This window comes from Mustelus asterias, chromosome 4 (genome assembly GCF_964213995.1).
Source record: "Mustelus asterias chromosome 4, sMusAst1.hap1.1, whole genome shotgun sequence".
Classification (NCBI taxonomy): Eukaryota; Metazoa; Chordata; class Chondrichthyes; order Carcharhiniformes; family Triakidae; genus Mustelus; species Mustelus asterias.
Window position 1 is genome coordinate 21,569,135 of NC_135804.1, and position 16,442 is coordinate 21,585,576.

A 16,442-nucleotide genomic window follows, 5' to 3' on the forward strand; every position below is an offset into this window, starting at 1 on the left:
CTCCTTCAGGGCTTCCTTGCTATACTGGGGGGGCAGTGGGGGGAGGGGGGGAGGAGAGACACTGGCAGGGTACCCGGTGATGCTCCCTCACAACATCCCACCCACCTTGGTTTACCCCCTCCCCCCCCACTGTAATCCCCAATCCCCCGACACCCCTTTCCTCCCCCACCCCACCGTCTCAAAAATCCTGCTTTCTATTATTAAAAAAATTCCAGTGCCTTTTATAGAATTCTGAAGAAGGAAAAGAATTCTCAGATGAAGCAACTGCGGCATGTTTACAATTGGGAACACAAATTAATGGCATAGCCAAAGATCACTGAATTTATTGTGCCAAATTCTGAATTGTGCAAGTCAGTTAGTCTGCTTATAAACTCTTGTGTGAATCAAGGTTAGTTTGAGAAAAAATAGAAGTAAAAATATGAAGAAGGATTGTCAATCTTGTCTTTATAATTTTCAGCATCAACAACAAGTTGCAATTATATACCATAGCACTTTTAATGTATAATAATGTCCTAATGTACTTTGTATGTGTTAACAAATAAAATTTTGTCACCAAACCATATAAAAAGATATTGATGTAGGCGAGCAGAAAATTGGTAAAATAAGTAGGTATTAAGGAGAGGTGTAAAGAAGCAAATTGATTTACAGATGTAGGGCTTAGAAAGGAGATTCCATAGTTTAGGGCCTAGGCAGCTGAATGCAGCACAGTGGAACGGTGGTTAGCACTGCTGCCTCACAGTGCGAGGGACCCGGGTTCAATTTCAGCCTATCTTTGTTCTCTCCATATCGCTGTGGTTTCCTCTGGGTGCTCCGGTTTCCTGCCACAGTTCAAAGATGTGCAGGTTAGGTTGATTGGCCATGGTAAATTGCCACTCAGTGTCTCAGGATGAGTGGGTTAGGTGGATTAGTGGGATAAATATGTGGGGTTACGGGGAAAGATGCTCTGTTGGAGAGTCGGCAAAGGCTTAGTGGGCCGAATGGCATCCCTTGGCACTATAGGGTTTCAATGAAATTCTAAGAAGACATGACTAGCTCTAAATGAGTGATTAAATTCAAGAATATTTGAGAGGCAAGAATTGGCAGAACCAGTGATCTCAGCTGGGCAGAGGATGGGGACAGGGGTTGTAAGGCTGCAGGAGATTTCAGAGATAGGGAGGGCTGAATAATAGAAAGGATTTAAAAGGAAGAATTCCAGTTTGAGAATCATGGCATTCTCAAACCAGGAGCCATATAGACAACTGAACTTGGGGATATTTGGGCCTGAATTTTTATAAAGTCAGAAAGTCTCTGTATCTTAGCCAAAACAACTACTGGAGCCCTGATTGTCCCTTAGTGTCCCAAGATGTGTAGATTAGGGAGATTAGTGAGGTAAATGTGTGAGGTTGCGGGGGTAGGGGAGGTGGGGCTGGGTAAGGTGCTCTGTCAGAGAGTTGGTGCAGACTCGATGGGCTGAATGGCCTCCTTTTCCACTGTCGGGATTCTATGATCCTATAGGATTAGTGCTGCTGACTTCACTATCATTATCATAGTGAGGAGCCTGTAAATTCACGGTTTGATTCATAGCTCCATGTGGTTATAAAGGGACGAGCTGTCTTTGATATGGGCTATATACATATATGGTGTTGTTTTTATAAGGGATTAAGTAATTGAAGAAAATATTTGTTCTTATAGGGGATAAAGTATTGATAGATTTAAATACATTGAATGAGTTTTTATCAGTGAGGTTTTTAATGCAGTAAAGTCTATCCTTAGAACTTCATTTTGTTTGCATCTCAGCATGGCTCCTGAGGACTGCCCAAGGTGGATCCTGGAAGAGATGGCCTAGAGGATGTAAGGTGGCAGCCATTCACCACCAACTTCTCAAGAGCAATTAGGGATGGGCAGTGCATGTTGGCCAAACCAGTGCTGCTCACATCACATCACATAGAAAAATAAATAAAATACAGATGGCGAAGGGTGTTTAGTAGGTTGGCACTAAGTTGGCATGGGGATGAGTGGGGGTTCATGGGTTGGCACTATGTTGGCATGGAGAGTATGAGGTGCCATCGGGGTGGGGAGGTCGTGGTAGGGAGCATGAGCTGGCATGGATGGAGTATGGGGTGCTGGGGGCTTGTTTTTATTATCACTGGGATTAAGTCACAGCACATCGAGGTGGGCCTTTGAAACAGCTCACCTCGGTACTCAGCTCCTCTAGCTGCTTCTGCACTGTTTCTGGCTGACTCCCAGAATGAAAATCAGACCATTTAGTGAATTTTCCCTGAGTCGGGGTTTGGGAATTTGGGAATTTTCCCGAATCTGTGCAGCTGACATGGGAGCCCTTGGTGTGAGTTACGTCACTGGTAACAGAGTTTTGAATGACATCAAGTTTACAGAGGGTAGAACCAGCCATCAGATAAGTTGAGGCAAGCGCGGAATTGGGTGATGTTACTGAGGTGGTCTTAGCGATGGCACACATATGTGATTGAATATTAATCTCGGGGTCAAATATGACATCCAGGTTACAAACTGTCTGGTTCAGCCTGGAAGAGAGATGGAATCAGTTACAAGGGAATGGAGTTTGTGAGAGGGATTATCTCCTCAATATTTAATTGGAGGAAATGAATGCATATGCAATACAGGATGTCAAGATGCAGTACAGGATGGAATGCGTGGGGCAGGGGGGAAACTCAGCACTCCTTCAAATCCAACTTTGTGTTTTCACATGATATCACAGAGCACCAGGATGTAGATGAGAAATAGGAATGAGCCAAAGATGGAACCTTGGGGGCTGCCAGAGGTAACAGTGTGGGAGCCGGAAAAGAAGACATTGCAAAAGATTCACTGGCTGTGAATTGATCGATAAAAGCTGGAATTTTCCAGATGTTCAGGCCAGCAAGATCTTCTGATTCCGCCAACACTGCACCCCTGCCGTGGGTTTTCTGACAGCGTGAGGTAAAGTCAATAGAAAATCCTGTTGACGGCAGCAGGGCCAGAAGATCTCACTGTTGGCAAACGGCACGCCATTTATTTTCAGTCTGCGCTCGTCCCAAGGCTGGAAAATCCTACTCGAGGTCAATGGACCTTTGCATGGTCCGCCCCCTCCCGCTACAATTCCCGTGCAAGGCAGGATGGTAAAATTCCTCTAGTATTACTGGAGCAGAAGTTTGTGGTCAACCACGCCAAAGGTATCATTGTCAGACGCTTTGGCCGGAATTCTCTGACCTCGCCCATAGCTGGAATTCTCCAGTCCTGCTGCTGTGAGTGGAAATTTGGCTGAGTGCCAAATTCTCCATTCTTATTGGCAGCGGTGGCATACAACAACATCACAGCATTCCAGCCTTTTATTTTCAGTCTTGTTATCCCAGAGGAATTTTCACTTTGCTACTGTGGTTAGGTGATCAAGTCTTGGTATAGTTGGCGGATGGTGAAAAAACGATTACGATATTCAAAAATTAAAAGCAGCTGTAATGGGGTGTGTTCTGCAAGCATTATTTACCATGGAAAAGATTCATAATTTAATTTGTGTTACTGAAGAACCTCCATTATGCTTTCCATCTGGAGCAATTGCTAAGGTACATCTTAATTATTCCCAGAGAAATAATAATCTCAGTCATTTAATACATCCTAACTCCAACTCTTCTCTCGGTGGAATGCCCAGAGTATAAGATAAACACATTAAGTTCCCCCTTATCTTTGTTTGGAATGTATATTACATGTACAGCACTTTGAAGTCTTTTCTTCCTTCTCTTGCCCGCAGCCAGAAGCGTGACAATAGCATTTGGGTCCATTTGCCAGGCACCGCATCTTCATTTCCTAAGACCATTGCACCGGCACCCTCACCAAAAACCATAAACAATTGAGTATCGTATCTTTGCCCTATTCAAGTGAGTTGGCAATCGGGAATTTTATAGATTCATGCTAATTTTCTCACCACAGTCACATGGGCTGACAAATAATGGCTCAGGTGGGCCCGTGATCACCTGGTATCTACGTGATTTATATCGCTCACACATAAAAGCTGCGAGCCTTATCTCTGCAGCCTGCAATCGAGTGAATAGATTTTATGTCCATATAATAAAAATATGCTTGGATATTTCACCATCAAAAATAAGTTATCACTATGTTCATTTTGAAATAGGGCTATCAAGTTAAGTGCTAAATCATTAAGTCAATTTATTTGATCTGAGAATGTATTTAAATTTTTGTTCAAAATAATTGATTACAGTAAAATAAAATCTCCATTCTTCCTTTATATATTTAAATTTTGACCAAAAAAACCCCATGAAAACACTTAATTACATACTAGCTTTATTTGTGTGTATGGTGTGGGGTATTGATATGCCATTGATGAAAATGAGCGTTTTTAAAATCAGACTTCACGGGAAAGTTAATTTTCTAATATTGTCGTCCAACTAAATAGTTAAAACAAAATCTTTAACTTCGATTGCTACCCAAAATTGAGCGCAGCACCTGAATGTGGCAATAACACCATTTTCTCCAAGTGACTAAGTCCGACATTGTGAAACAATTCTATTATTCATGTCAATATTATTCTGCTTCATTAGTTTATTGATATCAATGGGGTAAGCCATTGGCTTCATCCTTCTGAGTTTGTTAACCCTTAATTATGTTTGATGCAGCACATTCAAATAAAATTTCCAGGAAATTTTGGTGTCTTTTGCAACAGGAAGACTGACACAAAAAAGACCATAATTTACAGTGGACGTTGCAGGTTGTTGTCGGAATTTCTGGGGTTATAAATTCCGCGGAGGTTCCATTCGCACAAAAAAATCACATAAGTATTCAATCCACGCATTGTCCAAAATGTATTACAAATTGGTCATCACTTTCTATATTAAGAGTTCGGGTGCCATTTTGTTTAGTGTACCGATTTGACACATCTTTCCAGGTGGTCTGAGTTAAAAGTGAATTAAAATTTCACAACCTTATTTTTGACCCTCTCTTCATTCACCATTCTGTTGTCATTCAAGTTGAGTCAGTTTACAATTAAACCGAGAACTCCTCACTATATACAGTTAGTTGCTAACTTCACTCCATAGCTATTTAGTTAATATTTTTGAGATAGAATAACTCTTGTACCTATCCAACAAGATTGCAATGCAATATATCGCAAAGTTGGACGAAAAGTGGTCCCGCATTCTTTTTGTGAAGTTTTCAAAGTGTTACGAGTTTACTGCTATCCTGCCCTTTCATCTGTGACTGCAGTTTCAATGAAAGCCATCAAGCTAGAATGCAAATCTCCTGTTTGATCATTTTAAATAGTTTGTGCTGTAATGAAATTGAAACAAATGAAATTTACAATTCCTTTCATCAGTTGCATCAGTACCAAGCCTCATCTGCACAAGTTCCCATCAAATTTACATTTTGATGAAATGTTAATCTTGTTAAAATGTATTAATTATTGGATCAAAAGATTTAGATCAGTATATAGAGTTTCCACCTTTGAGTGAAAAAGTACTTTATCCATCTAGGCGGTATAACAGTAATCTCTTGCATGGATCCAAAAGGAGGGTTTGTATGGTAAGTGGGATTCTCGAATAATTATAAATCTCTACCCCTGTATAGCATTACAAGCTGGTTTCCAAGATTGATAGTCTTGCTGGAAACCTAGAGTCAGCTTTAAACAGTGTTTTAAACACTCCTGTGATAGTCATTTGATTGAGTATCTAAAGTGAGGTGATTCCCTTTGCATCTGATTACTTCTCCATAAAATTTTGTGCTGTGCAAAAAAAAAACGGTGCTTTAGTGCTGTTCACTTTTACTGTACTTCTTTGGTGAATGCTGCAATACTGATCTGCTATAATGAAAAATGGGAAGCCAATTTATTTTGCGGAGCACCAGCAGTGTAACTTCCACCTAAGCCAGCCAATGGAAAATTAATGAGATCAGATCAGCAGCCAGTTTAACACTCTGGCCAATTTAACTTTCAAACTCAGTTTGCCACCGGTTAGGTCAGGTTAAAACAACCACCAAAGAATACTTTGCTTTTTGACTTTTTATATTGTAAAGTCCAAAGATGTGGGGGTTTGGTTCATTGGCCATGCTAAATTGCCCCTTAGAGTCAGGGGAATTAGTGGGGTAAATATGTGGAGTAACGGGGATATGTCCTGGGTAGGATTGTTGTCGGTGCAGGCTCAGTGGGCCAAATGGCCTCCTTCTACACTGTCAGGATTCTATGAATCTATACCTTATATGACTGGCTGTTTATTTAGCATCAGTCAAGTTAATCCTAACCATATGAAACATTTCTTCTATCCACCACATCAGAGTTGTTTCTTACTTAAAATTAAAGAATAACAAACTCTGAGTGTTACACTTTGCTATTTTCCAATTGCTGAAAAAAATAGCTTTTTTTTCCCCGAAGCATTATGTCTTGCACTCACCAGGACATTTGCAAGAACATAATGTAAAATGTTGATTTCCCTTACATTGTACCCTTTTGAATGTCCTGATGAGTGCGAGATGAAAAGTTTTGACAAAACATGTGTTTTCTTTACAGCGATACTCAACTTCTGTACCACCAAATGACTATTTTCCAATTAGTGCCACAAATCACACTATTCAATCTCTGGCTATCTCACTTCAGAAAAAGGTCTTCAGCTATATTAATGACAGTGGTTCATAACCGGCCCATGTTTCTTTGAATCTCTGTTTTCAACACTCTGATAGTGCTTAAAATTTCTTGCAATTGGTGTACATTAATCATAATCAAGCATTAAAAGTAAATGACTTAAAATAGAAGATGGCCTGGATTTTGCGGTCCATGATGAAGGGATGCATTCATTATACTTAGCACTGCTCACAAACTTTTCACGCACTTTTGAGCAGTGATTTAAGTTATTTAGAGATGCTTTTCAGTGCAGCAAAAGGGGATTCATGACATGTGTGAGCAAAGCTATCAGATTCAAGAATCCTCAGTGAGATATACACATTGGCCCTCAAAAACCATTCACTTTCTAGAATTATAGAATTTCTACAGTGCAGAAGAGGCCATTCAGCCCATCGAGTCTTCACTGACTCTCTGACAGAGTATCTTGCCCAGGCCCTCTTTCCTGCCCTATTTCTATAACCCCACACATTTACCACAATTAATCCATCTCACCTTAGAACACTAATTTAGCACCTAACCTGCACATCTTTGGACAGTAGGATGAAACTGGAGCACCCAGAGGAAACCCACGCAGTCACGGGGAGAACGTGCAAACTCCACACAGACAGCCACCCAAGGCCGAAATTGAACCCGGATCCCTGGCATTGTGAGACAGCAGGGCTAACCGCAGTGCCACCACTTAGAGTCAAAATTGGGCCTGTGGAATCTAAACAAGGAAATATGAGTTAGAATACTGAATTTAATGTAAAATCACGTGTAGAAAGTGAAATGAAGACAGGAAAAGGAAGGGTGAAGAGAGAGATAACCGATGAAAAAAAGTAAAAACAGAAAATTATTTTGATCATTAATTTTTTTTTAACATTCCCAACAGTAAGTAAATTCTGAAAGAATGAGGAACCACACTGGTAAAGTCAAGTTTCAGGGCCAGGCAGGTTGTTGGGCAGTAATTAAGAAAAATTACACCATTAAAAATTCATTTGAGCCTGAATGCATCTGTGCTATCTTTTTCCAGTGGGTTTACTGACTGACTAGTTGGCAAGTACAGCAACTTCATGCCCTTCTTGTGTTTAATTGCCAAATCTAACAGCAAGGCATTGGTGGAGCAAAGCTCATGGAGGAGCTGAGCAAATTGCACAACTGCTTCTGGATCTCCTTGTTTGACTGTCCATATATGGACATCAGGAACTGGATTTTTATGGTGCGTTTGGAAACAGGAGTTGGGCAATGTTGTGGGGAAATTTGAAGTGTGTCTTAAACTAAGACAATTCAAAACATGCAAGGCAAATATCTCTGTGCAAAGGCATAACAAATTTATTTTACATAAAACATAGAACTAGACAATACAAACATACAGCTCACCAGAGTCGGAAGGGTTAAATAGCTCTGGAACAGAGAGACAGAACTTCTCAAAGATCTGAAGTACACAGTCAAATACAGGTCAATTATACTTTTTCTAATCAATAATTCCTCCTTTCATTAGCTTAAAATCAATTCCGTTTAACAGTAATACATCAATATAAATCTCTGTCAAGTACCTCAGCTAATCATATGATACTTAATTGCTTGGTAATATCTTATTTGTCCAACTGATTCTGGATGTATTCTCCCCTCTTGGCACTAACTACATCCCTGTTGCCTGGTAATGGAAGACACTACCGCAATGTCAAAATGGACGTTCCCACCAGCTCACTGCCAAGTTGAATAGACATGTATTCCTGCATCCAGGGATATATCTCTCCTTGTGTCTGGGCAGTGAATGCATCTATTCATTAATGTTGCATAATGCGTACCCTCATAGGAATTCATCCAATAAGACTTGCTGACTAACCAGTTGCCGGACCTTTGGCTTTAAACTATTGACTTTTACCACCATGCCTTTCAGTGACTTTGCTTGACCAAAGTGAACAGTACATTAACATATAGTTAAAATATCAGTATATATTCACTTACTGCATTCACATATGTGTAAAACTGTTTGTATTAGTTGATCTAAGAATCATTTAACTCCTGACTGATTTCTTGTCCTCTAACAGACTGCATTCTGCCTAGCTGGTTAGGAATCCCTTTCCACAGGCCATTTCCTGACATCTATAGTCTGGGTCCATCACACCTACACATAACCCCAGTTAGGGTAAATAAAATACATTTATTGAGAGCGCGTTAGACTAACGTTCCTGACTTAGAGTAAAGAGCACATACTAGTTAAATGCTTACACAGCCAGTGAACCCTGCACACCTTAAGGACCTATATCAACAGAACTCTCCAGTAAGGCCTTGGGGATAAACTTTGTTTACGGTTAGAAGGACAAGAGTTAAAATGAAACAGATTAAGAATAGTCCCTGGAAAGGATAAGGAGAAGAAAAATAGCATCTAGCTAGGAGCAGATAACGAGCTCTGCTCCAGTGGAATGTTTAATATAAAACTATCTGTAGACAAGATTGGAATTTAAACAATGTTCTGGATGCGTGACCAACAATATATAAATAAAATGAACATCTGTGATCTGGCAGAGTGCTGTACTAAGATGGTGCTCTCCTTGCATGCTTGAATAAATGATTGTGGCCTGTACCTGAGTCCTTTGTGATTAGTTTGGGAAATGCCTATCACAACACCCCCATATTTTCATCTCCTGGACACATGGGTGAGGAGGGTTCAGGCTTCCTGGCTCTATTTATTTTAGAGGAATGTGAATGCAAGGATTAGCTGATTTTAAAAGACCACTTCAGTTCACTGAAGTATTGGCCTAGTTCGCCATATCACTCTTATGTCCTCTAGTCCTCACCTCTCCCCACCCAGCCCCCGTGTCCAATCCATGCCTTCTTTCATTTGTATTTCCTCTCCATGTACTACCATTTATGCTGAAGAACCCTGATGCAATGAAAAAAATGTTTCTCCTCTCTTAAAACTGTCAGTCAAACTGTATGCATAACCCCAAGCTGAGATAAGTGGTTTACTAGCTTTTGAAACTCAGCCAATCATTCATAATGGGCTCAGCTGTCAAAACAAACAGTGCAGCTCCAAACAACGGAGCCTATTGAAATTGGCGTGAAAAAAATATTTTTTTCTAAGCTAAACTAGTTGGCCTTTCATCTAAAGCATTCCAAGAGCAAGTAGCTGTTTATTTCCAAAGTGAAAGCTGCAGAGTTGTTTTCCAAACTTAAAAGCACTGTGGATATTTAAATCACTCAAGATCATAACATTAGAGTGCCCAAGAACTATTTTCTTCAGTATTCAATGCATAACAGCACATTTTCTAATGGGAAGTGAATTCTAATGCATCTCGATACTTACAAGATGCTGATCAAGATAATGGTAAACAATTCTACTGGGCAGAACCTTATGATCAATTGTGGCAATTAAAGCACATCTAACTTTAAATGTAGCATCCAATAATAGCATTTGAAGTTCCCAAAACACTCACTTGTTAAAATGTTCCAGACTCTTCTGAAGGTCTCCCCCAAGGTTCTGAACTCTCAAAGGTTTTCAAAAACTTTCTAAACCCACCAAACCAGATGAAGGCAATGGGGGGTCAGGAAATACAAATTTCCCCTAGGGTGGTCAATGGCAACCCCGAGGACATGTGTGCAGGGTCATGAAGCTAACCTGAAGCTCTTCCCACTCATGGGAAGACTGCAATAGCCCATTTTTTATACAGGAAATTTGAATTTGCTGTGAAAAAAAGCAAAGCTTTGGCAATTCTCGGTCCCCATTCCTGATTCCAGGTGGAAAAGAAAATCCAGCCCCAGAAATGACTGATGCACAAATAATGAGTCAAAAAGAACAATGAAAAGTACAGCACAAGAACAGACCCTTCAGCCCTCCAAGCCTGTGCCGATCATGATGCCCTCACTAAACAAAAAAAAACCTTCTGCCCTTACTCGGTCCATATCCCGCTATTTCCTCCCTGTTCATGTACCTATTCAGATGCCTCTTAAATGCTGCTAATGTGCCTGCTTCCACCACCTCCTCTGGAAGTGTATTCGAGGCGCCCACCACTCTCTGCGTGAAAAACCTCCCCTGCACATCTCCCTTCAACTTTCCCCGTCTCACCTTGAACCTGTGCCTCCTTGCAATTGACACTTCCTACCTGGGAAAAAGCCTCTGACTATCCACCCTGTCTATGCTGCTCATAATTCTGTAGACCTCTGTCAGGTCTAGCCTTGCTGTTATTTGTATTGCAAAATCTGAGCCATTAGGAATTCAGCATTTCCAAATTTTGCAACAAATAAATTGTTCTCCATCTCTTCCTCAATAATGAACTGAGCAACCCAATCAGGTTCTAGTTGTAGATTTTAAAGCTTATATTGTTTCCAACACGTTACACTTTTTTTAGTGCCAATGGGGTCAGAAATGCTACACTAGTAATGGTAATATATCTTCGATTTCAGTCCTGTACTTCTTATGCATCTCAGCAATTAAATATTATATTTAAACCCAGTAATTAAGGTTATGTTTATTTATTAGTGTCACAAGTAGGATTGCATTAACACTGCAATGAAATTACTGTGAAAATCCTCTAGTTGCCACACTCTGCCACCTGTTTGAAAATTTAGCATAGTCAATGCACGTCTTTCGTACTGTGGGAGGAAACTGGAGCACCCAGAGGAAACCCACGCACACATGGGGAGAACATGCAGACACCGCATAGCCAGTGACGCAAGCCGGGAATTGGACCCGGGTCCCTGGAGCTGTGAGGCAGCCGTGCTAACCACTGTACCACCATGCTGCCCATTATTATTTCCGCCCATTCAAAGTTATGTTACATTTCTCAACTTTAGAAAGTTACAGTGAATAACTTTGAGTAATTAATTGAAAAAAAATCAGTATTATTCAATATGCTACAGGTGTCTGGAATCTTTCACCAACTAAAGTTTTTTATGACAAATTGTTTCTGATTAGCTTGATGGAACATTGAAATCTTGACAGTCAGCTGTCAAGTAAGCAAAGATGCCCAATTAATATTAAAATGTCGCTGGAAGTAGAATTCTACTTTTTTGTGACATAACTTTGCTGGGAAAACAATGTAATCGCCATATTCAAGGCATTGATTATCTGTCAAATATAGCATGTTTCATGTGTAACAAATTAAATGGCACTTATAAATATTTATATTTTGTAATGGAATCTACGGTTAGTTATGTGCATCCAGTAAAAACCCCAGAATTACATGTAATATATAAAGAATCAAATTCCAGAAGGCCAATTTGGAGGGAGATCAGAAACAGCACTGAATTTAAAGAGAACCTTTTCATATTGCTAAACATTTCAGTAGTGCCATCTCGGCAAAGAAGGAATGAAACTAATTAGTTAATTTGTTCCTTATGTTTCACATATTCTCTGTGCTTCAGTATAAGTGCTTGATGAGCAACAGAAAATAATTGTTCACCATGTTACATGTAGGGATAGTTTCATCTATGTAATTGTGATATGTGAATACAAAGGTATTTATTCCTTGATCAAGTAAGGAAAATACTATTCATTTTCTTGGAAAACAATCAAAGGAATTCTTGCTTTACTACCTTTGATGAACATTATTCCAAATTCTTATTGTCCTAATTCCAGTTCACAGTTCCCTTCTTTGCACCACTGTAATCTCTAACTCGTGTACCCTGCTGGCTCAGTGGTTAAGCACTGCTGCCTCACAGCACCAGAGACCCAGGTTCAGTTCCGGCCTCTGTGTGGGTTTGCATGTTCTCCCTGTGTCTGCGTGGGTTTCCCCCAGGTGCTCCGGTTTCCTCCCACACTCCAAAGATGTGCAGTTTAGGTTGATTGGCCATGCTAAATTGCCCCTTGGTGTTAGGAGAACTAGCAGGGTGAATATGTGGGGTTACAGGGATGGGGGTTGGGTGGGATTGAGGTCGGTGCAGGCTCGATGAACTGAATGGCCTCCTTCTGCACTGTAGGGATTCTATGATTTAATTACATACTTTCTTCCACCTTCCAATGGGAAAAAGATACAAAAGTCTGAGAACATGTGCCAACTGACTGAAGAACAGCCTCTTCCCTGCTGCCATCAGCCTTTAGAATGGTCCTGACACATATTAAGCTGATCTTTCTCTTCACCCTATCTGTAATTGCAACACTATGTTTTGCATTGTCATCTTTCCTTCTCCCCTATGTACTCTGTGAACGATATGTTTTGTCTGTATAGTGCGCAAGAAACAATATTTTTCACTGTATCCAAACACATGTGACAATAATAAATCAAATCAAAAGAACACCATGGAAGTTCTGCTACAACGCACAAGATTATAGAAACATTTTTGAGAAGGTCAGCAGCTATAATGTAAACATATTCTAATCTTGAGATATGAATTAATGGTGGTGATGGGGAGTTAGAGGTCATAGAGTTACACCCATCCAGCTGGAGAGTTGGTAAGAGTCCCGCATTGCCTCTTTTTCAGGAAGGTCCTCCAAATTGTGTCAATGAGGTGCTTTATTGGGCAGTACTGGGGCTTTTCCAGGATCAAGGACCCCAGGGTAAGAGGTCATGCCCACTGTGAGCTGCAGGCTAATCAGAGGCCGGCAACTCATCATTGCTCGGCAGCACGAGGGTGCAGTGGTTGCTGCTAGTACCACACCCGTCTGAGGCCTAGTGATGATGGGATGGGGATCGTGGGGATAGGTGAGTTGGCAACAAGGGCAGGGACTTAACAGTGTGTAACCACAACCCCACACCGCCACCCAACCCACCCCCCCCCGACCCCCCCCAATCACCTTCCTACTGCCAGGCCCCTCAATCAAGCACTGAGTGTCTTTGAATGACCCCAAGCAACCCCCAACAGGGTTTGCTTTTTGGGCTTTCTGCATGGGAGCCCCCTGAATGCCACTAGATTAATATCAATTGACAGCGGAATGGGATTTTCCTTCCCATCAAAGACTTAATTGGAACAGTGGCAGGAAGATAGTGGATTCCTCACTCGTCACCCTCCTGCCGAGAGTTGTAGATCCACCCACTGCGATCTTAGGGTGGGAGTTCCAGGGATCTGACCCAGCGACAGTGAAGGAACAATGATATACTTCCAAGTCAAGATGGTGACTAGCTTGGAGGGAATCTTCCAGGTGGCGGAATTCCCATGTATCTTCTGCCCTTGTCCTTCTAGATGGTAATAGTTGGAAGATGCTGCCAAAGGAGCCTTGTTGAGTTTCTGTAGTGCTTCCTGTGAATTGTACACATTGCTGATACTGTTTGTTGGTGGTAGAGGAATGAATGTTTGTGGAAGGGGTACCAGTCAAGTGGGCTGCATTGTCCTGGATGGGGTAATGCTTCTTCAGTGCTGTTGGGGCTGTGCTCAGGCAAGTTGAGGGTATTCCGTCACACTCCTGACTTGTGTCTTGCAGAGAGTGAACAGGCTTTGGGGAGTCAGGAGGTGAGTTACTCATTGCAGGATTTCTAGTCTCTGACCTTCTCTTGTAGCCACAGTATTTATATTGCTAGTCCAATTCAGTTTCTGTTCAATGGTAACCCTCAGGATGGTGATATTGGGGGATTCAGCTATGATAATGCCATTGAATGTCAAGGGGCAATGGTTAAATTCTCTCTTGTTGGAGATGGTCATTGTCTGGCACACAGGTTAATTTCCACTTGTCAGCCCATGCCTGAATATTGTCCAGGTCTTGCTGCATTTGTACATGGACTGCTTGAGCATTGGAGGAGTTGCGAATGGTACTGAACATTGTGCAATCATCAGTGAACACCCCCACTTCTGACCTTATGATGGAAGGAAAGTCATTGATGAAACAGCTGAAGATGGTTGGGCCTTGGACGATATCTGATAATGAAGTGTGTAACTTTAGTTTAAATATGACAATACTTTAAAGAATTTTAATGTCTCTGACTACTGCATTGTGAGTCAATCTGTACCATAGAAAACTTGGTCAAATAATGGACATCTGTTCAAATTCAGATAATCAGAACAGCATACATTGGTTGCACTGTATTATAATTAACATTTTTCATTATATCTGAAGCACTTTATTAATGATTTCTAAATCTTCTTCAATGGAATGTTTCTAGTCAAACTATGTATTTTGCATGCTACTTAGATACAGATTATGGTGAAACTTGGTGCGCAGTAAAGCAGGTGGAATTACAAACAGACCCCTGATACCAGAACAGCAACTGTGTTATTGAGACAATAAAATGAAAACTATGTTCTATAAGTCCAGCTTCCAGAAGTATTCTGTACATTGCAGTATGAATTGCCCGTAGTTTCATAGCAGTAAAGTTACCATAGCATCCTGAAAACTGATCCAGCTACACAGTCATTTTAACACTAAAGATTTTGCTCTCCAGAGCATGCATATTCAGAAGTTGAGTTGAAACTGCTAAAGCTACAGAAAGCTTTCATTTTGAGAACTCAATAAAAATAATTTTTAAAAATACTCTGCATCAATACTCTGTCTACCAGCAGCCAGCATAATTAAGGACCCCACGCACCCTGGACATTCTCTCTTCCACCTTCTTCCGTCGGGAAAAAGATACGAAAGTCTGAGGTCACGTACCAACCGACTCAGGAACAGCTTTTTCCCGGCTGCCGTCAGACTTTTGAATGGATCAACCTTGCATTAAGTTGATCTTTCTCTACACCCTAGCTATGACTGTAACACTACATTCTGCACTCTCCCTTTTCCTTCTCTATGAACGGTATGCTTTGTCTGTATAGCGCACGAGAAACTGTACTTTTCACTGTATACTAATATATAGAACATAGAACATAGAACAGTACAGCACAGTACAGGCCCTTCGGCCCTCGATGTTGTGCAGAGCTTAGTCCGAAACCAAGATCAAGCTATCCCACTCCCTATCATTCTGGTGTGCTCCATGTGCCTATCCAATAACCGCTTGAAAGTTCCTAAAGTGTCCGATTCCACTATCACAGCAGGCAGTCCATTCCACACCCCAACCACTCTCTGAGTAAAGAACCTACCTCGGACATCCCTCCTATATCTCCCACATGAATCTTATAGTTAAGTCTCCTAGTAACAGCTACATCCACCCGAGGAAATAGTCTCTGAACGTCCACTCTATGTATCCCCCTCATCATCTTATAAACCTCTATTAAGTCGCCTCTCATCCTCCTCCGCTCTAAAGAGAAAAGCCCTAGCTCCCTCAACCTTTCCTCATACGACCTATCCTCCAAACCAGGCAGCATCCTGGTAAATCTCCTCTGCATTCCCTCCAATGCTTCCACTTCCTTCTTATAGTGAGGTGACCAGAACTGCACACAATATTCCAAATATTATGTGACAATAATAAATCAAATCAAATCAAATCAAATGCATGTGAAGATTATAAGAACACTGGTTTATAAAAAGTTATATTTTCCACTTGTTTAACAATTTTGCTTATGTTAGGCATAACTTTACACCCCATCTGTTTTAGCAGCTGAGTTTTAAAGTTTTAAGTTTATTTATTAGTGTCACAAGCAGGCTTACATTAACACTTCACCAAAATTACTGTGAAAATCTCCTAGTCGCAACACTCCGGCACCTGTTCGGGTACACTGAGGGAGAATTTAGCACAGCCAATGCACCCTACCAACAGGTTTTTCGGACTGTGGGAGGGAACCAGAGCATCCAGAGGAAACCCGCACAGACACAGGGAGAACATGCAGACTCCACACAGACAGTGACCCAAAGGTAGGAATCGAACCTGCTGTGAGGCAGCAGTGCTAACCACTGTGCCACCATGCCGCCTATTGACAGGAGCTGGCAGGATTGGCAGGAGCTGGAGTCTGTAGAGTTTACACGGTTAAAATGTGCTGTGTTGTTTGTCACCTCATTTGAGAAATAATTTTAGAAAGAGCAAATGTAGCTTTTGATATATTT